The following is a 24,942-nucleotide window of genomic DNA, read 5'->3' as shown; positions in this document are numbered from 1 at the left end:
CAGTAACTCGTTGATAAAATCGACAAGTCGTACGCCCACAGAATCATATTAGAGAGTTAGATATACATACTGATGAAGTTCTGAACTAATTCAGTTGTATATAGTGTATCACACTGACACACACATAAATTTACAGTAAAAAACAAAATCCAGTGAGCACACCTGTTGACACACTATACCTAATCCCATCTTTCTTTCTCTCTCACACACATAATACACACTACGCAGGCCCGTAAACAATGATCATCATTACTATGTAGAATACATCCACACGTATACAGATATAATCTCACAAATCCTGTGGAGAACAACAACAAACCCAATACAATTCTACGCTACCAGCATATCTACATACATAGACAGTAGACAAGAATAGAGCCCATGCAGCACAGACAAACAGAAAAAATCTCCCGCTGTGAAGACCTAACCTGTTTTACCCCTCGAACTGTATTTTGATATATCGTATTGCCGCTAAAAAGATCTGTTGTGACATTATTTCCCTAGTGAGTCCCTTGTACTTTTGTAAGAGCTACTATAACTACGCACTAAATTTATATTGTATCGTGTAAGACCTATATCGCAAGTTTAAAATCATTATTTTTAAATTACTTGACTTTATATTTTTAAAACGTAATGTTTAGATGTACCTGTGTTAAATTAAATATTAATAAACTTTCATACCAAAGCAGGTAATTTTGAAAAGTTTGAAATTTTTCTTTAATTTTTAAAAAAGGAGCAGTACAAAAAAAAATCTGCAATTAAAAAAATTTTTTTGATTTAGATAAAATTAACTCGATTTAATCATTTTTAATTTAAACTTAATTAATATTTTTTTCAGTGTGATTTTATAAATTCATAACTCCTGATTAATTTAACATTAACTACAAGTTCTGTGCTCTATTAATTCTTTCTTGAAGTGTGTCTTTACAAAAAAAAAAAAAAAAAAATTCTTCATCGTTTTTTTTAATAACATTATTTTTTTTAATTTCAAAAAATTCATAACTTAAAAATTTTTACATGTCAAAGGCTAAAAATTAGTAGGTAAGCATAAAAAAACATGTCAAAAAATATGATTTTAAACATTCCTACGGTATAGAATGACTCTTATACAACAGAATCTTGTAAAAATCAAAATAACATTTCCAACAGTTTACAAAATTAAAAAATTCAAGACAAAATAAACATTTCTTGATTTTCCAGCCGTCGACTCGCGAAAAAAACGGAAACTTCAGGGAGCGGTCCCCCAGAAAAATTCGTTGTGCCCCATTATACCTCGGGACAAAGAACACAATATAAATAGGTTAGAGTCAGTGCCGGTGTTCTTTGATTCCATTGAGAAAGGGAGAAAAACGACCCTTCGGATTATTTTTGCGTGAATGAAAAGTGCAGCTACCCCTCTGGTTGTGAACTAACGGGACGCGGGATTTTCTTTGTGTCCTTCTTTGTGTTTTTTTCGTCAGTAGGGTGCTCGTGAATCTGAGAGGGGCTTTGTTTGGGCCCGGGATCGAGTGTCAGGTAAAAATTTTGGGCAGGTGAGTGTGAAAATCGAGGGGGTTGATTTAAATATTATAATAATATGATGTATGTATTATAACGACAATGGGGAAATAGTTTAACAATGCCGTGATCTAAATAATCTCTCCTTGGGAAATGTATATGCATGCATTATGTTATCTCGTACTAACTAGAGATAGGTAAAAATACCTCACTCGAATTTTCAATTGGGTATTATATATACATATATATCATGTGAAAAGTATGAATAGCTTCCTTTGTATTAGTATTTTTTTTTTTTGAATATCTTTTATGGCATTAAATTACATCGTAGAGATTATATTATATTGGATATATTTTCTTTAGTTTGAATGGTTAACACTGACGTAACGGTGACGGATATATTCGGGGGTCACCGACCTTATGAAAATACACGTTAACTGAAAATATTATTTATGGAAATAATGTATTTTTACAGCGGTGAAATTTATACGGCCCCGTACTTTGGTACCAACGATTATTTTTTTTTTTTTTGGATCCACGAAAACACGTGCGCTCAATGAGCCTTTTTTCATTACGTGTTTGCACATACGCTTGATTTAATGAACAATGTGAATTTATTTTTATGATAGAGTGAGAATAAAAAGCTTTTGTACCGGAATTTTTGTTATTGTCAATTTTTTTTAGTGAAAATAATCGACGGTGGGTTTTTGTTATTTTTATCCTCGAAAAAAGAGAAGTTGTAAAAGTTAAAAATGACGGGTGATAAATTGACAAATAATTGTTATTGTTATTGCTGTAAATTTTTGTCGAAAAAAACACGGGAGATGTTTTCCAATGGGAGTTGTTAGATTTTAATTGAAAAAAATTAGAGTCAAGTACAGAAGTGGTTTTTTTTGTGAAATATATTTTATTAAATTTCAACAGTTCTCTTGATGCAATTAATTAGTGATATTTTATTGAAGCAATGAATTCACTTGAAGCATTGAATTGGATGTGATTGAATTAATGTGGAATTTTTGGCAGTAATCGAGGGTGAAATAGAACGTAATTAAATTTTTAACATGTATATTTTAATATCAATTTTATCAAACAGATTTTTCTCGTCATTATATTTATATATAATTTTTTAGTTTTTTAATAAAATTGCATTTTTTAGTGCATATAATTTTTAATGATTCGAAATTATGATACCCCACGTCGAAAATGAAATTTATTTTGACTGTTTTTTAATTATTTAATTATCTCCAAACAAACGAACTTTGAAAAAAAAAACCAAATTATATTGAATTTATCGTTTTATATCAATCCTAATTAAGCCAAAAAAATTTTTAAAATATAACTTTTACTCACAGAAAATAAAATTAAATTGAATAAAGTAAATAACTTTTAAGAACTTCATTATTTTAATTTGAATAGAAAAATTTTTAAAATAAAAAATTTACTTAATGTAAATTTTACTTTTTCCAAGAATTTTTCTCTTAATGCAAATTAATCTTTTTGTTCAGTGCATGTATAGAAATAAATAATAAGCTTTTTTAAATTGATAACATTTTTACGCAAATTTTAAGTTTTACTTTCAATTTGGTACCAAAAACTTTAAGATAAATAATAATAAACCATATTTTAGTGTAATACTGAAGTCAGCTGACAGCTGTCAATTTTTTTAATTTTACAACAAATCAATTACAATAAAAAAAATACTTCTAAAAATTTCTATTTACTTTTTTTTTTAATTTTCATATGACAAATTTATTATTAAAATTTTTTTTTATAATAATTTTATTATTATAAAATTCTAAAAAAATTTATATTGTGTGTCAACTTCATTGAGAAAAAAAAATACTTATTAAGAAAATTTTCTTGACACAAGAATTCATGTTCTTGAAAACTTTCAAGAATTTATATTCTTAGCTCAAGAACTTGTTAAATTGATTGAAATAATTTTTACTTAATTTAAATAAAGCTATTCTCTTGTTTATCTGTTATTCAAAGATAAATATTGATGCTCTTCTCTTCAGAAATTAATAATTAATAATAATAGAATATTTGATCATCATCGAATTTTTTCAACCAAGAAATTGTTAATTGAGTAAAAGTATCAACACCCTTGCGGTTTTACAATCATTCTGAAAACACTCTGGAATTATTTAGAAATTATTCTGTAACCTCGATGATTCTTGAGTAATTTCAGAGTTAAATTGTTTCCTTTTTTCAGAATATTTTTGAAGTTAAATCAGAACGAATTCATAGTATTTTCATAGTTTTTTTAGTGAAACCATAAAATTTAGGCAGGTTACTCCGAATTGTTTTCAGAGTGAAGTCAGAGTAAATTATAAATCGATTCAGAATAAATTTATGATATTTTATGGATAGATGCATAGTTTTTTCGGAGTTACACCAGCGTGAATCCAAAATATTGTTACAGTGAATCTAGACGAAATTTCGGCTTATTCTAAAATGAGACTAGTGAACGCTTAAATATTATTTTTGCTCTATTTTAACGATTGTATGAAAAGAAAAAATATTTTCTCTACTCTTGTCATAAATTCGAAGTAGAATTTATGGTTCTTTGGAAAATTAACGGTAAAATTTCGTATATTTATTTAAAAAATAAAAAGTATTCACTTTTTTCAATGAGATAACCATCTCATACAACGGAGGGTCCTGCAATTCCCTACTTAATTTGAGCTCTTGAAATATTATGTCTCGGTATAAATGCGGTTTTAAAAATTTGTGGTTCCAATTTTTCACTTTCTAAATTGCATTTTTTTGGGTAATTTTAAACATTATCTTAAAGATCGAAAAGTATTGTTGGCAGTACAAAATCGACTGATTGAAAAATCTCGAAATTATTAGAAAAAAAAACCCCTTAGTATGACATTTTTCAAAACCAGTCATTCCAACATATTGATGGAGATTTTCATTTGCTCTTCGGGATTAGATACAATTTTTTTTTTTTTTTATAATTACTGATTGATTCATAGATTTGATAACATCATTTGTAAATATGTATGTATGCATGTATGTTTTTAATACATAATTAGGAGTATAAATAAAACGATTGGAGTTTTGATTTAGCTTTATCTGTAGAAACCTCGTCTAACCAGGATATCGAAAACTGTGTTCTATCTGTTAGAAAATTATAGAACTTATAGATAATTATTACTCGTTAACCTATAACGAACAAATAATTTAAAACAAAAAGATACAAATAATCTAAAAATTGAGATAATATCTATCTATCGATTTTGTAGTTAAGTAGTTCATCGCGAACAAACATTGTGATACTAAATTTTTATACAGAAAATACTATCATATTACCTAAATTTCTATTTCAGAAAAATTACGTATTCACCGAGGACTTGGTTTACATCCACACAAATTACACTCTAAAGATATGTTATGAATCTGTGTAAGACTCAATCAAAAGTATTGTGGGTTCACTTCGAAAAAACTCTAGTTCTATTTTGAGGATACTTTTGATTCACTCTAAAGAATTTTCGTGCTTATTCTGATTATTTAATAGTTTCATTCGACAAACGCTCTAATTTCATTCTAAATTCACTCTGGATTCATTCTGAATTCACTCTGGATTCATTCTGAATTCACTCTGGATTCATTCTGAATTCACTCTGATCTACTCTGAATCAAGTCTGAAACCACTCTGATTTTACTCTAAAAAAAGGTTGCATAACCACTCTGAAAATACTCTGAATTCAGTCTGTTTCTACTCTGACTCTGAATTCAGAGTGTTTCCAGAATGAGTTGAAGGTTGCAAGGGCAGACTCGATAGAGTCTGGCGCCAAGTTCCGTTCTCAATAAGCCAGACTACCGAGTGTGTACACGGAAAAAAAAATTTCGTTCTGGTAACCTAATTGTAGAGTTACCACAACTATACATAGTTTACTATTCGTTGTAGAGTTACAGTAACATAATGTTATTTAGTTCTGATAACTCAATGTTGTTGAGCTCTCAGAGCTCTACGGGATTGTTCTCAGAGCCAAACGGTATAGTTGGGAGCGCTCTACGTTGCGCAGTAGTGGAGTGCGCTGACATATTTCATAACCTTCTAAAATGACAAACAGAATTATTTTGTTACTGATCCATATTATTAAAAATATATGAGGACAATTAAGTTTTCAGTTTATTTATTTAAGGAGATAGGTTTTTTTTTTGTCAAATTGAATTTCGTTAGAACAGTTTTGTATTTGTGGTTTTTCAAGGTTCATTTGCAGTGACTGTTAATTTAATTTATTAGTTGAATATATTATGATGTGATAAGTTATCGGAATATATTAAAAAGACCCCATTTAACACAAAATAAAATTTGTTTTCGTTTATTTATCTTTTCTTGTGTATTTACGGTAGTGATTTTATGTCCAATATTTATTAATATAATCAAGAAAATAAGATAATTTTGTGACGACCATATTTTTATTTTACAAATAATTTTTATTTGTAATATAAGTTCTATTATTATTTTATTTCTATTATAATACTATTCTTATTTGTCATATACAATTATTGTTGGCAATATAAATTCGTTCTGTCGCATTTATTTATTAAATTATCATTGCTAAATCGTAAAAAAAATTATTAATCAGACTGCCAAAAATTTGTTATAGTCTCAGAACGATCCTGTAGAGTTGTGAGAGGTAAATAACGTTTAGCTCTCAGAGCTCAACGATGTAGAGTTACAGGAGCCAAACGGTATTGTTACCATAAGAAAACGTTAACCTACTGGAACTTTTTACAACTAACTAACTACTATAGAGTTCCTATAGCAAAATTTTTTTCTCCGTGTATATACCGTAAGCAGAACGGTTTTTTGAGGTTACAAATTTTTTTTAAAATTTATTTTGATTTTTTTTTATATGATATTTTATAATAGTAGTTCATGCTTTTTATTAGACGTATTACTTGATTATTATCAATTATCTTTATAATTTCTATTTAAAATTATTAAAAATAATCACCACAAACTATAGCGACCCAGATTTTTAGATTTAAACTTTTTTTTTATGTAAAAAGCGGACGGCCAGAGACTAAATAATATAAGGATGCATGCTAATGTTATAATAGATGGGAAACTACAGTGAAAAAAGACACTTAACAGTTTGCAATTACACACGCCAGGCAGCGCAAGAATAACTTATTCATGAACTATAGCTTAAAGGGGATAGTTTGCTACCGGAAATGTATTAAATTAAAATTGTCAATTTTTATTATAATTACAAAAAATACTAAAATCCGAGCAAAAAAATTAAAAAATCCAAGTAACCGATATGGTTGTATATGATTTTCGGAAATTAAAAAAAATTTTGTTGTAAATTTAAAAATTAAAAGAAACAATTTTGGAACGTACTTGGTGTGCGTCATTGTGTACATCAATTTTTTTTTAAAGTCCTAGTAGATAGATTTTAAGAATTTCATAAAAAGTGAAATATTTTGTAACCACGCCCGCTACATACGTTCCAAAATTGTTTCTTTTAATTTTTAAATTTACAACAAAATTTTTTTTAATTTCCGAAAATCATATACAACCATATCGGTTACTTGGATTTTTTAATTTTTTATTTTATATCTTTTTGTAAATAAATAAAAATTTTTTTTCTCAATAGTCTTATAAACGTAGACTTGGCGCGATTTTTTTACAATGAAACTGTTTTTGCTCGGATTTTTTTTTCTCAATGTTTAGTGTCATATTTTAGTACATAATAGTAACACACTTGAAAAAATCACTATCACAATCAATAAAGAGTGAAATTTTACGATCAAGAGCTCAAATATTATAATTTTATCAGCTATAAGTTATCATTATCAATTTACCACGTCGAACGACTTTGACGATACGATGACATCGGACTATTGAATAGAAGCCCCACAATATCTAAGACAAACATTTTATTTATCCATCAGATCTATAAGTCGATCCTTTCTATTCAATGAACGTCTTATATATTACTTTGAGCAGTTTTATATTTATACATCTAGCATCTAACCGGTGACGCATGATTTCATTACGGTTAACTACTATTTTTCATCTGCCCATCCAAGTACCCGAGTTAAGTTTACGATCCAATGTACATATTATGTAAATTATTCTCAGGGGGTTATTGTACTTAATTCTCTCCTCAGTCACGTACTGCCCATTATGACCAAAGATCACTTTTAAGATAGATCTCATTCGTGATGAAGAAGCTTATTCATTTATTTTCTATTACCTTCGATCTAATGTAATGTCCTCTTTATTCTTCATTTAAATATAATTAATATGTACTTACTAAATAAATATATTGTTAAGGGTCTGTAATCTAGAAATATATTTAACGTTAATTTTTTTTAGTCAATTACGGAAAATTTTTTGAGCATCTAGAAAATAAAATTTTTTTTTTTCAATTATTATCAATATTCAAGGTAAATTTTAATGGGAAAAAAATTCGAAAATCAATAATTTGAAATAATCTCAAAAAGTAAATATATGGGTGATTCTCTTTAAGGACGTCTTAAATCTGTACAAAATTGTCCGACCAAATTATTTTTGATTTTATTAGAAAAAAAATTAACAAGGGCTACAAAACTATCAGCTTAATCATAATAAATAAACAGCCAAATTAATTTTTGTTTTTTCGATATTTGTGTGTCGTTCGCCATATAACATGACAGGGGACTGTTTGCCAGGAGACTGTTTTTTTTTTTTTTTATCAAATTGAGAAAAATCAAGCAAACTATTTTAATGCATTCAACTTTTCAAGTTCTTAATGAATGTTTACATTAATTAGAATAATATTAAGACTTATGGATCCAATTTTATAAATAAATTATAAATAAAAATAGTTGCCAGGGGACTGAGTTTTGAAGTGGCCTAGACACATATTTCCAGCACAAACGGTGCTTTGACACTAAATAAAATGGCGATAAAGCGCTAACAGCCCTATGGTTATTAACTCAAGGCTAGTTAAATCCTTATAAACGTTACAAAAGGTAAAATAACACGCTGGATTTTTTTTTGGCTTTGAACTTCTGGCAGGGGACTGTTCTTAAAAGCCTGAGACAAACTTTGGTTTAATCAATTTAATGAAACAAATTAATTTTCGGTACTTTTTATTGAAGAAGATTGTTAGTTAACTAGACGGAGAAGAAAATTTTGCTATAGGAACTCTATAGTAGTTAGTTAGTTGTAAAAAGTTCCAGTAGGTTAACGTATTCTTATAGTAACAATACCGTTTAGCTCCTGCAACTCTACATCGTTGAGCTCTGAGAGCTAAACGTTATTTACCTCTCACAACTCTACAGGATCGTTCTGAGACTATAACAAATTTTTGGAAGTCTGCTTAATAATTTTTTTTTACGATTTAGCATTGATAATTTAATAAATACATGAGGCAGAATGAATTTATATTGCCAACAATAATTGTATATGGCAAATAAGAATAGTATTATAATAGAAATAAAATAATAATAGAACTTATATAACAAATAAAAATTATTTGTAAAATAAAAATATGGTCGTCACAAAATTATCTCATTTTCTTAATTATATCAATAAATATTGGACATAAAACCACTACCGTATACGCACAAGAAAAGATATACAAAAAACGCAAACAAATTTTATTTTGTGTTAAATGGGGTCTTTTTAATGTATTCCGATAACTTATCACATCACAATATATTCAACTAATAAATTAAATTAACAGTCACTGTAAATGAACCTTGAAAAACCATAAATACAAAACCGTTCTAACGAAATTTAATTGGACAAAAAAAAACCTATTTCCTTAAATAAATAAATTGGGAACTTAATTTATTTATTTATTTATTTTTATTTATTTATTTATTTCCCAAAAAGATAGATTTACAAAAATCGTACATATAAATCCTAAAGAGGAAACACAATGTTCCCTGTGAATAGGTTCGGGAAGAGTTAATGGGCATATATGCTTAATTTATCATATGTGCCTATTTAACAAAATATACTTAGTATTGAAAAATTTGTACATTATTTATAATAGAAAAATATAAAGCGAAAACATAGAATAGCACCAGAAACGTGCAAGTTTTGTAAAAGTTATAATTATTATTCTTCATACGATTAAATACTATTATTACGACTAGCGCAAGTGACATATCTTTTATTCGGTTGCTAGTTGTTTCTGACTGGACGTCAACCATATTTTAATATTATTTTTAGTTTTTTTTAGTAAATGTATGTGTATTCTTTATTTCATTCGGTAGCTTATTAAAATATTTAATTGCAGTGTACAGTGGACTGCTTTGAAATTTAGTCTTCGTTATTTTAGGTCCTTGGATTATTTTGTACCTAGATCTACCTTCATAATTATTATATTTATATAAGCACGTACTAAATTGTCCTCATATATTTTTAATGATATAGATTAGTAACAAAATAATTATGTTTGGCATTTTAGAAGGTTATGAAATATGTCAGCGCACTCCACTACTGCGCAACGTAGAGCGCTCCCAACTATACCGGTTGGCTCTGAGAACAATCCCGTAGAGCTCTGAGAGCTCAACAACATTGAGTTATCAGAACTAAATAACATTATATTACTGTAACTCTACAACGAACAGTAAACTGTGTATAGTTGTGGTAACTCTACAGTTACGTTACCAGAACGAAATTTTTTTTTCCGTGTAGTTAAGTTTATAAACATTATGGACGAAATTATATATTATGGACGAATAACTTAGAATTTAATCTTAAAGTTTGAATTTTGGGAATTTTGGTGGTTTACGAATTTATAGCAAAAAAAACCAAAATTTATTTCATTTTAGTTTTCAATGCTTCAAATAGAAATGTTATTTTACTTTCGTAATTAATTTTTTTTAGTAACAAAATAACAATTTTTCTAATAAAAAAAATGCCTGGGACAGCAAAAAATATCCTTACAGAGAATCACTCATATGCTCTGTAAATTAAAAAATTAGCTTATTATATATAGTTAACATAATGGTAAAATTACAAAACAAAAACACGTTAGCATAAAAAATACTGGATTTTATAAAAATAAATTAAATTTTTTAGATTAAACTTAAAAAATAAACAATAAAGTTTTTAAATTTTATTTCAATTTTAAGATAATTTTGTGCAATTTTAATAAATAAAATAAAATTTATAATTAAAACCGTCTTTTGTATTTTTACATAGCTTAATTTGTAAAATTAAATGACGTTCATTTATAATTATGACCAGTTATAATTTACAAAATTGGAAAAATTTTTTACCAGGAATAGTATTAAAAAAGTAAAATTATCATTACGGAAATTTGCATCCAAAAAATTAAAAAAAATAACGACTTATTTTTTCTAACAGTGTATTTAAGTAAATTTTAATTGTTAAACGCTAATAGTAGATGAAATGATTCGGACGAATGAAGAATTAAAACCGAAAGCAACAATAGATTTTGATTGACGATTTCAGAATTCAGTTAGTGGCTTAAAAGTCATGCAATTTTTGGCAGTACCATTACCATCGAAATTGATGATTATCGTTAAAGTAATTGAGCTTTTTGGCGACGGAAATGGGGTTGATTTTATCAGTGTGCGAGTAGTTCAGAGGGTGATGTTGTATAGAATTTGAACCTAGAAGTTTAGACCCACAAATTTAACACTTCAAACAAGTGTATTCGATCGATACAAACCAGCATGCATATATATACTCTGCCAACACGCACCGGAGCATACACGTGCAAATATAGTATGTAATGACGTTTCGCGTAATCTCCGCTGCCCGTAAATTGGTGAGGGGCCTGTGGGAACCGGCTGGCGAATCAACGACATGCTTTCCTTTGTGCGCTGCTAAATTAGCGGGCTTCATTTTATTTCAAATTGCATAGAACACCATTCAAACTTTTGGGAACGTTCAATTTTTTATCGATGCAAGTAAAGCTCCAGGTTTTTATTTTTAGTTCAGTAAAGTGCATACTGGAGTTGTTAAGGTTATTATTATTAGGGTAGAAAATTATTGGACTAGGGACTAGGGAGAACATCAGGGTTGGAAATTCAACTTGTTTTGGGGTTACTTCCATCGCTTCTATTTTGAAAACGAAGTAGGAAGTAAATTTATTTCGAGGGTTTTTTAATCTGTAAATAACAGGTTGTTTGTCAAAATTATTTTTTAATTATACAGGATAAATAGAACTAAAGTTCCCAAGAATATTTCTAAAATAAATTAGGGTTGTATTCATTTTTTTTTTTAATTTCTAATTAGGATTTTTTTCTTTTTTAGACAAATAACAATTTTTATTTTAAGTAAATACATGAAAATAATTTTTTTAAGTTACCTAAGAAGTTTTTTTGACATTATACAGTAAAAATTTTTCGTTAAAAAATTTTTTATTATATATTTGGGTGATTCTCTGTAAGAATGTTTTTTGCTGTCCCAGGCATTTTTTTATTAGAAAAATTGTTATTTTGTTACTAAAAAAATTTTATTACGAAAGTAAAAAAACATTCCTATTTGGAGCATTGAAAACTAAAATGAAATAAATTTTGGTTTTTTTGCTATAAATTCGTATACCACCAAAATAACAGTCCCCTGGGCTGTCCCATTCACAAAATTAAAACTTTAAGATAAAATTTTAAGTTATTCGTCCATAATATGTCATTTGGTCCATAATGTTTATAAACTTAATTAGTTAACTAACAATCTTCAATAAAAAGTACCGAAAATTAATTTGTTTCATTAAATTCATTAAACCAAAGTTTGTCCCAGGCTTTTAAGAACAGTCCCCTGCCAGAAGTTCAAAGCCAAAAAAAAATCCAGCGTGTTATTTTACCTTTTGTAACGTTTATAAGGATCTAACTAGCCTTGAGTTAATAACCATAGGGCTGTTAGCGCTTTATCGCCATTTTATTTAGTGTCAAAGCACCGTTTGTGCTGGAAATATGTGTCTGGGCCACTTCAAAACTCAGTCCCCTGGCAACTATTTTTATTTATAATTTATTTATAAAATTGGATCCATAAGTCTTAATATTATTCTAATTAATGTAAACATTCATTGAGAACTTGAAAAGTTGAATGCATTAAAATAGTTTGCTTGATTTTTCTCAATTTGATAAAAAAAAAACAGTCTCCTGGCAAACAGTCCCCTGTCACGTTATATGGCGAAAGACACACAAATATCGAAAAAATAAAAATTAATTTGGCTGTTTATTTATTATGATTAAGCTGATAGTATTGTAGCCCTTATTATTTTTTTTTTCTAATAAAATCAAAAATAATTTGGTCGGACAATTTTGTACAGATTTAAGACGTCTTTACAGAGAATCACCTATTTAACATTTTTATGTCTAAAGTTGACACTTATTCTCTTAAATCAATACAAAAAAGTGTGAAATATTGATTAAAAAGATTTTTTTCTGTGCAATTTTTAATTTAACCAACTACAAAATAAATTTTTTTTTACTCTATATCAGAAACTTTTTTAACGCGAATATATTAAATTTTTTAACAAGTGATTTTTTGCGATCTTACTTTGCTATTTAAGACATATTTAATGAGAACAAAAACAAAGTTTTAGATTTCTAAAGAAGCCATCAGGATGAATATTTAACATATAAACACATACGATGAAAAATAAAAGGTAAATAATAAAGTATCGCGTGTAGTAGGTAAAACCGTCGAAAGTTTTGCAGAAAGTTTGTTTTCATGACGGCAGTTACGTTTGAAATTATAATGCAAGGAGCAGAAATGCCTAATCGAGACGGGAAACCGAGTTTGCTTGCTCTGGTTTAGTTGTGGGGTGTATAGAATAAGTATATGGTGTGTGTCGAGTACTACACCCGTATTATATACATTCTTATTCTTATGTGATATATAATGGTTTGATAGCGAACTTAACTGAAGATCAGAAGAGAACATAACATAAATGTATAGATATACTTCAGGCACCGCGTACCGTGACGTATGTAGAAACACGACGGTGGTAACGGACAGCTAACATACATTGAGCATTCCATTTAGACTCTTCAACTTCTTGACAAATGTCACGACTCAAACCCATTAGCTGAGAACCTATCCGGTGCCTTTACTCTGTCACCTTCCGTCAGCCTACTAGATCACCCCTCAACGCCCAGTTACTCAACAGAATCTTCTGTTTGATATAATTATAATTATAATACCTATAATAATATTCTGTAGCGTGCTTCTCGATGTGAAATTTCTCCAAAAAATAATAAATTAATAATTACACTGATAGAAGAATTTGTTTATAGTTAAAAATACTTGTTAATATTTAACAAATCATTCATTAGAGACCACTTTTCAGTCCTTAATATTTCTTAGTATTTAAAAAGATTTATTGATATTTAATAAATGAATATCAGATTTATTAAATGCAAACAAATTATTTTAAATACTAAGAAATATTTGTTTAATACTAAAAAGTGGTCTTTAATAAATAATTTGTTAACTATTAACAAATATTTTTTGCTACAAATAAATTCTTCTATCAGTGTAATATATAAGTTTTTTATTATAAGAAAATAATAAATATTTTTTATTATCAAAAAAAGTACACGGAGAGAAAAATATGGAAATCATTCCTATAATTTTAATGAAATGTTTTCTTATACCATTTTAGGAGCGATTACTTAAATTATGGAAATTGTACCCATAATTTTTGGTAAATGTTACTATAATTATGGGAATGGTTCCTGTAATTATAGGAACAATACCTATAATTATAACTGTGATATCGGCATGATTCCTATAATATATAGGAATGGTTCCCATAATATATAGGAATAGTTTCTATAATATTATAGGAACCATTACTATAATATTATAGGAACCATTCCTATAATATTATGGGAACCATTCTTATAATATTATAGTGATAATGCCTAATAATATTGGGATATTTATCATTACAACTCAAGTTATTTGTGATTTCGATGACCACTTTGAAGCATTTGAAATTATTAGTAATTTCGATAATTTTAATTGCTTTCCAATAACATCATTCAAAATATGTAAAATAAGTAATATTGTTCATATAAATAATAAAAGTTACATACCCAAAAGGTGGATTTAATAAATATTCAACGTATGTATTGTAAATGAATAATTTGTTTTAAAAATAAAATGAAATTGTAAAAAAAAACAATGAATTACCATATCTACTTTGCTCCTCTAATTGTATAATTAGAAAATATTCCTTTTATTAGAGAAACTTTAGAATTGCTACAATATTTTTCAATATTATCTAACACAATAATAACTGAGTTGGAATAAAAAATTTAAGATTAAGTAAACACGTGAATAAAAATTATGAAAAAGAAATTTTTTCACTCTAGTGAAAGATCAATTTTTATTTACAAAAAAAAAATTTATCAGCAAAAAAATATATAATAATTACTTTATATTTTTGATGTGATTGCTTCATTATTATGAACATAAACATTTTTCTATTATTATGTGCGTCATTCCCATAATATTATAGGAACCATTCCTATAATATATTGAAGCTATTCCATTATTGTATAGAAATGTTTCCTATAAGCTATGGGTATAGTTCCCATAATGAGCAGAGGATTGATGCCTATAATGATCATTTTATTATAGGAACCATTCCCATAATTTTTGGGAAGGTTCCTATAAATTTCTCTCGGTGTATAATTTTTATTTCAAATGAGTCAAATTTTTTTTTTTGTAAAAAAATTTTTTTTTGATAATTATCTAAAAATATTTATTTTGATTATCTAAAAAATTATTTTAATAGGCACGAAATATAATATCAAAAATTTAAATTGGAATTGATCGAGTATGTAAATTTTAATTTAAAAATAAAATTAATCAATGCACAGTTAATACAAATATTTATCTAATAATAATAAAAGATAAAATTGCAACATTTCAATAACGTCTTGGATAATTGATTCTGATTTTGCAGGGATTTTGATAACCTCCAGACATGATAAACTATTTAATACTTTCTTTTTATTTATATTATATTTTATAAATACAAATCTATATATGTATATCAATTTTTTTAAAATACTTAAAACTTGCCCGTGAACTTTAATGTGACATTTAGCATTTGTTTTTTATTATAGGATTTTTATAGCAAGAATTGTTTATTTTTATCGAAGAGATATCGGTTTTGTTTTGCTACTGGTGTTTTGCATATCAATATCTTGTTTCATATATTTTCTATCTTACTCGTAATTTAATTAATAAAAAATACTAACGATTAAATATAAACATTGAAAATATTTTTAATAAAATTTAGTATTAATTTTATCTTTAAAAAAAAAATTTCAAGTATGTAATTATTATTATTATTATTACAATTTTAAGTAAATAATAATATACCTTAAAAAAAAGGTCCAGAAATAGTTTCCTTTTAAATTTATCAATTTTAAAATTATAAAACAGTAATAATAAAATTCCAACATTAAAATATCGACTTGAGTAAAAATAAAATAACGCTAAATAATTGTTATAATTATAATTTTTTTTGCAAGTAAATTTCTTATACAAAAGTAGCATTAAAACCGCGACTTAGAGCTTAAATAAATACGCATGAGTAAACGGCATAAATGATGACGAACTAGCGCTCAAAATTACAGTAATTTAACTTGAGAAGTTTACACGATTGTCATTATATTAGATGCGAATGTAATATACATAAATGTTACTATAAACATATAATATATAACTATATCTGTAAATTACAGCTATACTCATACATTTATAAGAATAATCTCGTGGCACTAATTACGATTCAAAACAAACCGCAACTCTATCAGAAAACGCCAACTAGATGCTTTGCATATGTAATATATAAACATAACTTTATAGATATATGTATAAAAAAAATATTTTTTTCACTGACACACTTACTGACATAATTATGCAATTTTGAGTTTTTTTCTCTAGTAATTTTAGTGCTTTATTTTTTGTTACTTAATAAAACTGTTTATCATTTAAATGTGCATTAAGAAACGTTATTAGTTATTATAATAATCTTTGAGCAGTCATAGTCATATTTATGAATATGTAATCCTCGAGATGTATTATAATATTACTTTCTCACAGTAATACTTGAATATGTTGATATTACACTGTAAAAAATTTGCGGAGTGAACGCGGAGTGAATGAAGAGTGAATGATTTTTAATTGATTCACTTCCAGCGGGAGTGATATTTACTCCAAGAAGGAGTTAATTTTTATTAATAATATAATTCACTCCGCATTCACTCCCAAAATAAATAAATTTTTGTAGAGAAAATATTTTTATAAACCCTTTTTATATTTAATTATTAAAAATTTAATATATTATTTTTAATAATATTTCATTTTAATTATTATTATAATGTTTTTATTTATTTTTTTTTATAAATTAATTATAATTAAAAATTGTCAAAAAAAATATGTAGATATATATATATATATATATATATATATATATATATATATATATATATATATATATATATATATATATATATATAGCGGACCCGACAGACGTTGTCATGTACACACGTCTTAAATTTAGAAATTTTAAGAATGAGCTTGTATAGTTAAAATCATCATTAGTTTACAATATGCAATGGGCATTCTTCAATAATTAACATTTTCGTAAATATAAGCCCATTCTGATTTTATACTCATCAAGAGCTTTCATTTGAGTACCCACATGCATTTTTGATATATTTTATATATTTATATATTTCACAAATAACATATATATAAAAAATGTTATGTGGGTACTCAAATGAAAGAACTCGATGAGTGTAACATCGGGGTGAGGTTATATCTTTCAAAACTTCAATAATTAAGAAATGACATTGTATCTTGTCAACTAATGATATTTTTAAAGATATAAGCTCATCCCGATGTTACACTCATCAATACCTTTCATTTGAGTACCCACATCAATTTTTCATATATTTTATATATTTATATATATTATATATATGTATATATGAAAAATATATCAAAAATGCATGTGGGTACTCAAATGAAAGCTCTTGATGAGTGTAACATCGGAATGAGCTTATATTGTTAAAATCATCATTAGTTAACAAAATTCATTATCATTCGTTAATTATTAACATTTTCATAAATATAATTCTATTATGATCTTATACTCATCGAGACCTTTCATTTGAGTACCCACATGAATTTTTTCATATATCTTATATATAAGATATTTATAAAATATATGAAAAGTGTATGTGGATAGTCAAGATCAACAACAATTTATAAATAAAAAATCTATTAAATAAACATTTTCTCGTGGACTGAATTGTGAATCTAAACGATTCTGGAATCCACCGGAAGACACACAAAAAATTTCATTAAAATCGGTCCAGCCGTTTAGGAGGAGTTCAGTGACAAACACACGCACAGAAGAAATATATGTATATATATATATATATATATATATATATATATATATATATATATATATATATATATATATATATATATATATATATATATATATATATAAAGATTAATTTTGAGATTTTTTTTGTAGAACGAAAATTCATCCTTATTTTATTTATTTAAAAAACTCCGAACGCAGATGTTTTTCGGAGTGAAATTCGAAATCACTCTGAAATCACTCCGCAAATATAAACTCCGGATTCACTCCCTACGCGGAGTGATTAATTACTTCACTCTGGAACTCCGAGTGATGGGAGTGAAATTCACTCCTGATTCACTCCGGATTTTTTACAGTGTAATACGTCGGAAGACGGTATGAGTCTTTAATATAATTACAACCGATATAAGGAAAATTTTTCGCTGTCACTTTGTGATTTTTAACAAAAAATAAAAAGAATTAATTTTTTTATTGCTTCCAAAAGCTTCAAAAATATAAATTCAAAAGTTTCTTTTTTTTATTTTTTTGAAATAAAAGTAAAACCCGACAATGAAAGTTGTTATTTTTAGAATTTTATCACCGAATTTTCGGGGGTGGGAGGAGCAAGAAAATTTCTGGCAATCGTTCTTTAGTATCTCTTATTCCTTCGGCTATAAATTACGGGATGCCCATGATCGTTAAAAAAAATTTGGGGCGCAACTATGTCGTAAAAAAAATTCTAATTTAGTAATCACGGACCGTCGGCAGAGCACATGCGGCATAAAAATATTTTAATTGAAAAATTTGTCCTGATTTATGGAAAAAAAATTTTTTTTTTAGAAAATTTTTACTCAATAATCATTAACTAAGAATTTTAACGAAAGTGAGAGCATATTAATGAGAATTTGTTTGAAAAAACGAGTAAAAAAAAAAATTTAAGCTTCAAAGTAATGAGTTCCATATACTCGAACAAGTTTAATTAAAATCCATTTGTAGCTCGATAAATATTTAACTCCAGCTAGCAAATAGACTAAATTTTTCTAAAGCTTTAATTAAAATTATCAGTGCGCGTAAATATTTAAACACCGGGAAAAAATTTATCTTTTCTTTTTCTCTTTACTTCCACTCAGTTTTCCTCTGCCGGTGAATATTTAAACTGTAACAAACAGCTACATAACAGTCGAGCAAAAAAATTCTGTGTATCCTAAACCTGTAGTGAAGGTTAGGTACCGCAGTGTTTGCAAAAAAATTTTTTAACACTTTTTTTTTTTTAAACTAAGCTCAAAAATTCACATTACTTTACGTTTATGGGTAATTTTTGTACTTCGAAAAATAAAATATCTTTGCTCTAGATGATTTTTGCTTAGAGAATATTTTGAAGAATATTACGAATCCGAACAAAAACAGTTTCACTGTAAAAAAAATCGCGCCAAGTCCATGTTCATAAGACTATTAAGAAAAAAAAATTTCTTATTTCTTTACAAAAAAATATAAAATAAAAAAATTAAAAAATCCAAGTAACCGATATGATTGTATTTGATTTTCAGAAATTAAAAAAAATTTTATTGTAAATTTAAAAATTAAAAAAAAAATTTTGGAATGTATTTAGTGTGCGTGGTTGCAAAATATTTTACTTTTAATGAAATTCGTAAAATCTATTTACTAGGACTTTAAAAAAATTGAAATACACAATGACGAACACCAAGTACGTTCCAAAATTTTTTTTTTAATTTTTAAATTTACAATAAAATTTTTTTTAATTTCCGAAAATCATATACAATCATATCGGTTACTTGGATTTTTTAATTTTTTTATTTTATATCTTTTTGTAAAGAAATAAGAAATTTTTTTTTCTTAATAGTCTTATGAACGTGGACTTGGCGCGATTTTTTTCACAGTGAAACTGTTTTTGTTCGGATTTTAGTATTTTTTGTAATTATAATAAAAATTTACAATTAGTACCAACTTAAATCTCGCGTTGGCTGCATTTTTTATAGCAAACTATCCTCTTGAAGCTACAGTTTATGTAAAAACAATTCCAGCGCACCCTGGCGAATGTCGATGCAAGTTTTTAAATGTATTTTTTTAACTGTAGTTTCCCATCTATTGGAAGATTACCATGCATTCTCGAATTATTTAGTCTGTGGCATGTCACTTTTTACATAGAAAAAAAGTCAGGATCGAAATTTTTGAGCTTGCTATAGTTTGTGCTGATAAAATTTAATAATTTCAAGTAGATTAATTATTATAATTGAATATAATTAATTAATATCAGTAAAATAAAGCATGAATTACTGTTATAATATAAAATTTAAGAACAAGAAGTACCGTAGAATTAAATAAAATTTTGCAACCTCAAAATACCGTTCTGCTTACAGTAAACATAGTCGGTAGTCTGGCGCTCCGTTTACAACGGATTTGAACGGAACTTGGCGCCAGATTCTACCGAATCTGTGGATATCTTAATTCAAACAAATTATTTTCTTAATGTTGAATAATTTAATTTTTGTGCACTGGAAGGACCTGGAAAGAAGTTATTAGAAAGATGGAAAACTGGCTCAACTCGTTAAATACTTGGCTCAAAGTTAATCAATTATCGTTCAATACAGACAAAACTGTTTTCATGACTTTTGGCTGCTATGCTGATAGTGTTCCGCCTGAAGTAAATAAATTTATAGCTAGTAAGAACATTAAAAGAGTAGCTAACTGTAAATACTTGGGGGTGTATATTGATTGTTTTATGAGATGGGACTGTCATATTAATGAAGTTTGTAAAAAAACTAGATACTTAAATTATGTACTGTACAGATTATCTGAAATTTTAGATCCTAAATTTTTAAAAATCATTTATCAAGCTCTTTTTGAATTTATAATTGGATACGGCATTATTGCAGGGGGGGGGGAGCTAATGATACTGCTCTAAAACCACTTGTCTTACAATAAAATCTATAAAAAACAGAACAAAGATGTCGCACACGACAAATATCACCAGTATTTTTGTTATCTCCGCTATTGTATATTATTATGAAAATTGTAAAATACCTATTAAAGAATGCCTATTACAATGCTATCAAATATTTTAATGAGTTGCCTCTTAGCTTAAAGAATCTAATAGGAAAAAAAAATATATTAGGGAAAAGCTAACTGTCTGGTATAGGGAGGAAGGGATTTTTGCCTCGGGATGAACATAAATTTTTCACCTATATTTACATTTACTTTTTTGTTATTATTATTTTTTATTTTGTTATTATTTTTTATATCGTTCAATATTTATATATATTTTAAAATTTATACTTATATCCTATGTATTATATTTTATATTGTAACCAGTCCGATATACAGTTGACATTTCTCAACTCTATGGAATACGACTAAATCGTGTACACTGTAAAAAATTTCGGTGTAAAGTTGGACCCAGAGACTTTTACACCGTCGTGTATGAAAAGTCGGTGTAAAATTTCCTCCGTGTGAAATTTACACTTGTGTAAATTTAACACGGTGTAATTTACTGTTTTACATTATTCCGTGTTATTATTTATAACTTTAAAAATTTAATAACTATTACTAGTAACCTTGCAGTCACTATGTGACTGCTGTGACTTGTGAATTATAAATAAATAAAATTTTGCTTTATCAAATAATGACTTTTGTTAAATTGCACTGTGCACGGAAAAAAAAAATTTCGTTCTGGTAACCTAACTGTAGAGTTACCACAACTATACACAGTTTACTATTCGTTGTAGAATTACAGTAACATAATGTTATTTAGTTCTGATAACTCAATGTTGTTGAGCTCTCAGAGCTCTACGGGATTGTTCTCAGAGCCAAACGGTATAGTTGGGAGCGCTCTACGTTGCGCAGTAGTGGAGTGCGTTGACATATTTCATAACCTTCTAAAATGACAAACAGATTTATTTTTTTACTCATCCATATTATTAAAAATATATGAGGACAATTAAGTTTCCAGTTTATTTATTTAAGGAAATAGGTTTTTTTTTTTATCAAATCGAATTTCGTTAGAACAGTTTTGTATTTATGGTTTTTCAAGGTTCATTTGCAGTGACTATTAATTTAATTTATTAGTTGAATATATTGTGATGTGATAAGTTATCGGAATACATTAAAAAGACCCCATTAAACACAAAATAAAATTCGTTTTCGTTTATTTATCTTTTCTTGTGCATATACGGTAGTGATTTTATCCCCAATATTTATTGATATAATTAAGAAAATAAGATAATTTTGTGACGACCATATTTTTATTTTACAAATAATTTTTATTTGTAATATAAGTTCTATTATTATTTTATTTCTATTATAATACTATTCTTATTTGTCATATACCACCAAACTATACTCAGCCCATCTCAGACTCTCTGACCTTGACATTATACGATCCAAAGCATCTTGTCAAGTATCGATCCCCAGATTTTTGGGCTCTAGTACTGCTAACTACATTGTAAACAATCCGTTATACATAGCGAGAGTCCTAGCGCAGACTAGACTGGCAAATCATCACTATGTCAAACTTAGTTTTAATAGATTTAATTATATAATTAACCCCCAAATACCATGTATTATCTGTAACCTGAATGAAAAAGAAACCCTGGAACATATATTTTTTAAATGTCCCATTTATAAGCCGTACAGAGATCACTTTATAACCCCTCTACTTGCTCCCAATATTCTCACTATTGACACTACCGATCAGCTGTCCACCCTATTATATAATTTTAATGTCTCGACTGCTAAATCTATTTACCTTTTTTTGGCCCGCTCAACGAGACTTAGAGCTTTTTGCTTCAACGAGTAATTTATAAAATCTATACTTACAATCTATTTAAAAAAAAAAAAAAAAAAAAATACTATCCTCTCTCCCCGAACTGATTAACTCACTATTTATTTAACTATGTATACATTTCCACTTTTAATTACTTTTTTAATTACTTATGACTATTTTATTTGTATCATGATAAAACTTTAATAATGTATGTAATGTATGTTATAATGTATGTGCAATTTGACTAGTCTAACTAAGTATCATTGCTGTAAGCTAAGCTTGATAAGCAATTTATTTAATAAATAATAAACAATATTTGTCATATACAATTATTGTTGGCAATGTAAATTCGTTCTGCCGCATTTATTTATTAAATTATCAATGCAAAATCGTAAAAATTATTAAACAGACTGCCAAAAATTTGTTATAGTCTTAGAACGATCCTGTAGAGTTGTGAGAGGTAAATAACGTTTAGCTCTCAGAGCTCAACGATGTAGAGTTGCAGGAGCCAAACGGTATTGTTACCATAAGAATACGTTAACCTACTGGAACTTTTTACAACTAACTAACTACTATAGAGTTCCTATAGCAAAATTTTTCTCTCCGTGTACTTTTTTAACTATTGACGTTATTAAAGATATGAGCTTACCCGATGTTACACTCATCAACGAGCTTTCATTTGAGTACTCACATGTATTTTGATATATTTTTCATGTATACATATATATAAATATATGAAAAAATGATGTGGGTACTTAAATGAAAGGTCTTCATGAGTGTAACATCGGGATGAGCTTATATCTTTAAAAATGTCAATAGTTCACAAGATACAAGGTCATTCCTTAATTATGTATCTAGAAATAGAGCATTTTTGAATGCAGCCTAAGTACTTATCATCATAAATAGGGATTGAGAAAGATGACCTTGACGCCACCTGCCAAGAAAAATGTAAAACAAAGTGGTGGCAACTAGTATACAAAACAATAACATATTTGTTAAATTAATTATTTTTTTAATTTAATTAAAATAATTTTTCATAATGTCTTCTTCAAAAGTATCATCAAGTTTATCAATTGGTTATCTATTCCACTGAAAATTAAAAAAAAAAATTCAATTCTAGACTTCGAAACTTTTTACGATACTGAATCAAAAGACATCGTACAACTTTTCAGATTTTTATAACAATTAAATTATTATTAAAAAATTTTGTAAAAGAATTCCACATGTGGAAATTTAAAAAACTTATTTGTACAAATTTTCAAAGTATTTTTTTTATGATAATTGATTTGTAATAAAAATTTAAAAAATTATCAAATGTCAGCTGATCTCAGTGTCATTTTTTTAATGAAAATTAAATTAGCCTACATATGAAAATTTTTATAATTTTTTTTATTAAACAAATCATTACAAAAAAATCACAATAAAAAATTTCACATGTCGAAGATTTAAAAAATTATACGTGCAATTTTTTAAAAATATTTTTTTACTTGCAATTTAATTGTTGAAAAAAATGCAAAAATTGTTGAACGTCGGCTAATTTTAGTATGATATCTTTTTACCAAGTTTATATTTAATTATAACTTTCGTCAATTAACGAATATTAAAAATAATTTTAAAAAAACTTTATCAACTAACATCAATTTTTATACTGTAAATATCGGAAACTTTGGTTTGAGTGACAACTGAGCAGGTTATGGTTGAATGTTTATTTGAATCTTCTGTTTCTACACCATTCAAAACGTGTCCTGACTTGAATAATTTTTTTCCTTTTATGTCATTTTGACCCCTAATATGGGTATTTTTGACGGACAAGAACCCGAATTTAATTATTTTTTTCATTATTTATTTGAACTAATACTATTTATTACACTGTTTACATCACTATTCTTTACATTTTTAACACCAGGGCGCTCCACTTTCAACAGTAGTGCTGCCTCTACAGTTCTTTCTTAATCCCTATTGACTATTGGTGACAATAATATGAAACCCTGAAAAGGCACAACTCCAGGTCAAAACTTTTCCAACGATACCAAATTTAACCATAACAATTTTATTTTACTCAATATCAAAAAAAAATATACTTTTAAATATTTATTTCTACATGTTTATATTTATAATCTCATATCGTATAAGCTTAAAACTAAACAATCAAATTATATTAATTAATGAAAAATTTTCAGGAAATACATTTACACGCTTGATGGTGTAAAATTTAAGATTCACACCGTTCAAATTTAATATTACACTTAGTGCGATTTTCACACCATCCGTGTTAAAAATTTTTTCACCGAATCATTTACACCACACCGAGTCCAAAAAATTTTT

The 24,942-nt window shown here is 27.0% G+C and overlaps 2 long non-coding RNA genes across 2 annotated transcripts in view; one reads left to right on the top strand and one right to left on the bottom strand.

The window, feature by feature from the left end:
* Nucleotides 1-24,942, bottom strand: part of LOC123259584 — a 92,281-nt gene that overhangs the window by 59,431 nt on the left and 7,908 nt on the right. The gene's annotated exons all lie outside the window — the stretch shown is intronic.
* Nucleotides 4,139-5,142, top strand: LOC123259585. The gene is made up of 2 exons (XR_006508276.1): nucleotides 4,139-4,270; nucleotides 4,836-5,142. It is a non-coding gene; the product is annotated as an uncharacterized LOC123259585 (long non-coding RNA).

Source organism: Cotesia glomerata, linkage group LG2, assembly GCF_020080835.1.
Source record: "Cotesia glomerata isolate CgM1 linkage group LG2, MPM_Cglom_v2.3, whole genome shotgun sequence".
NCBI lineage: Eukaryota > Metazoa > Arthropoda > Insecta > Hymenoptera > Braconidae > Cotesia > Cotesia glomerata.
The sequence above is the reverse complement of the archived record's forward strand: the minus strand, read 5'-3'. Positions and strand labels throughout refer to the sequence as shown.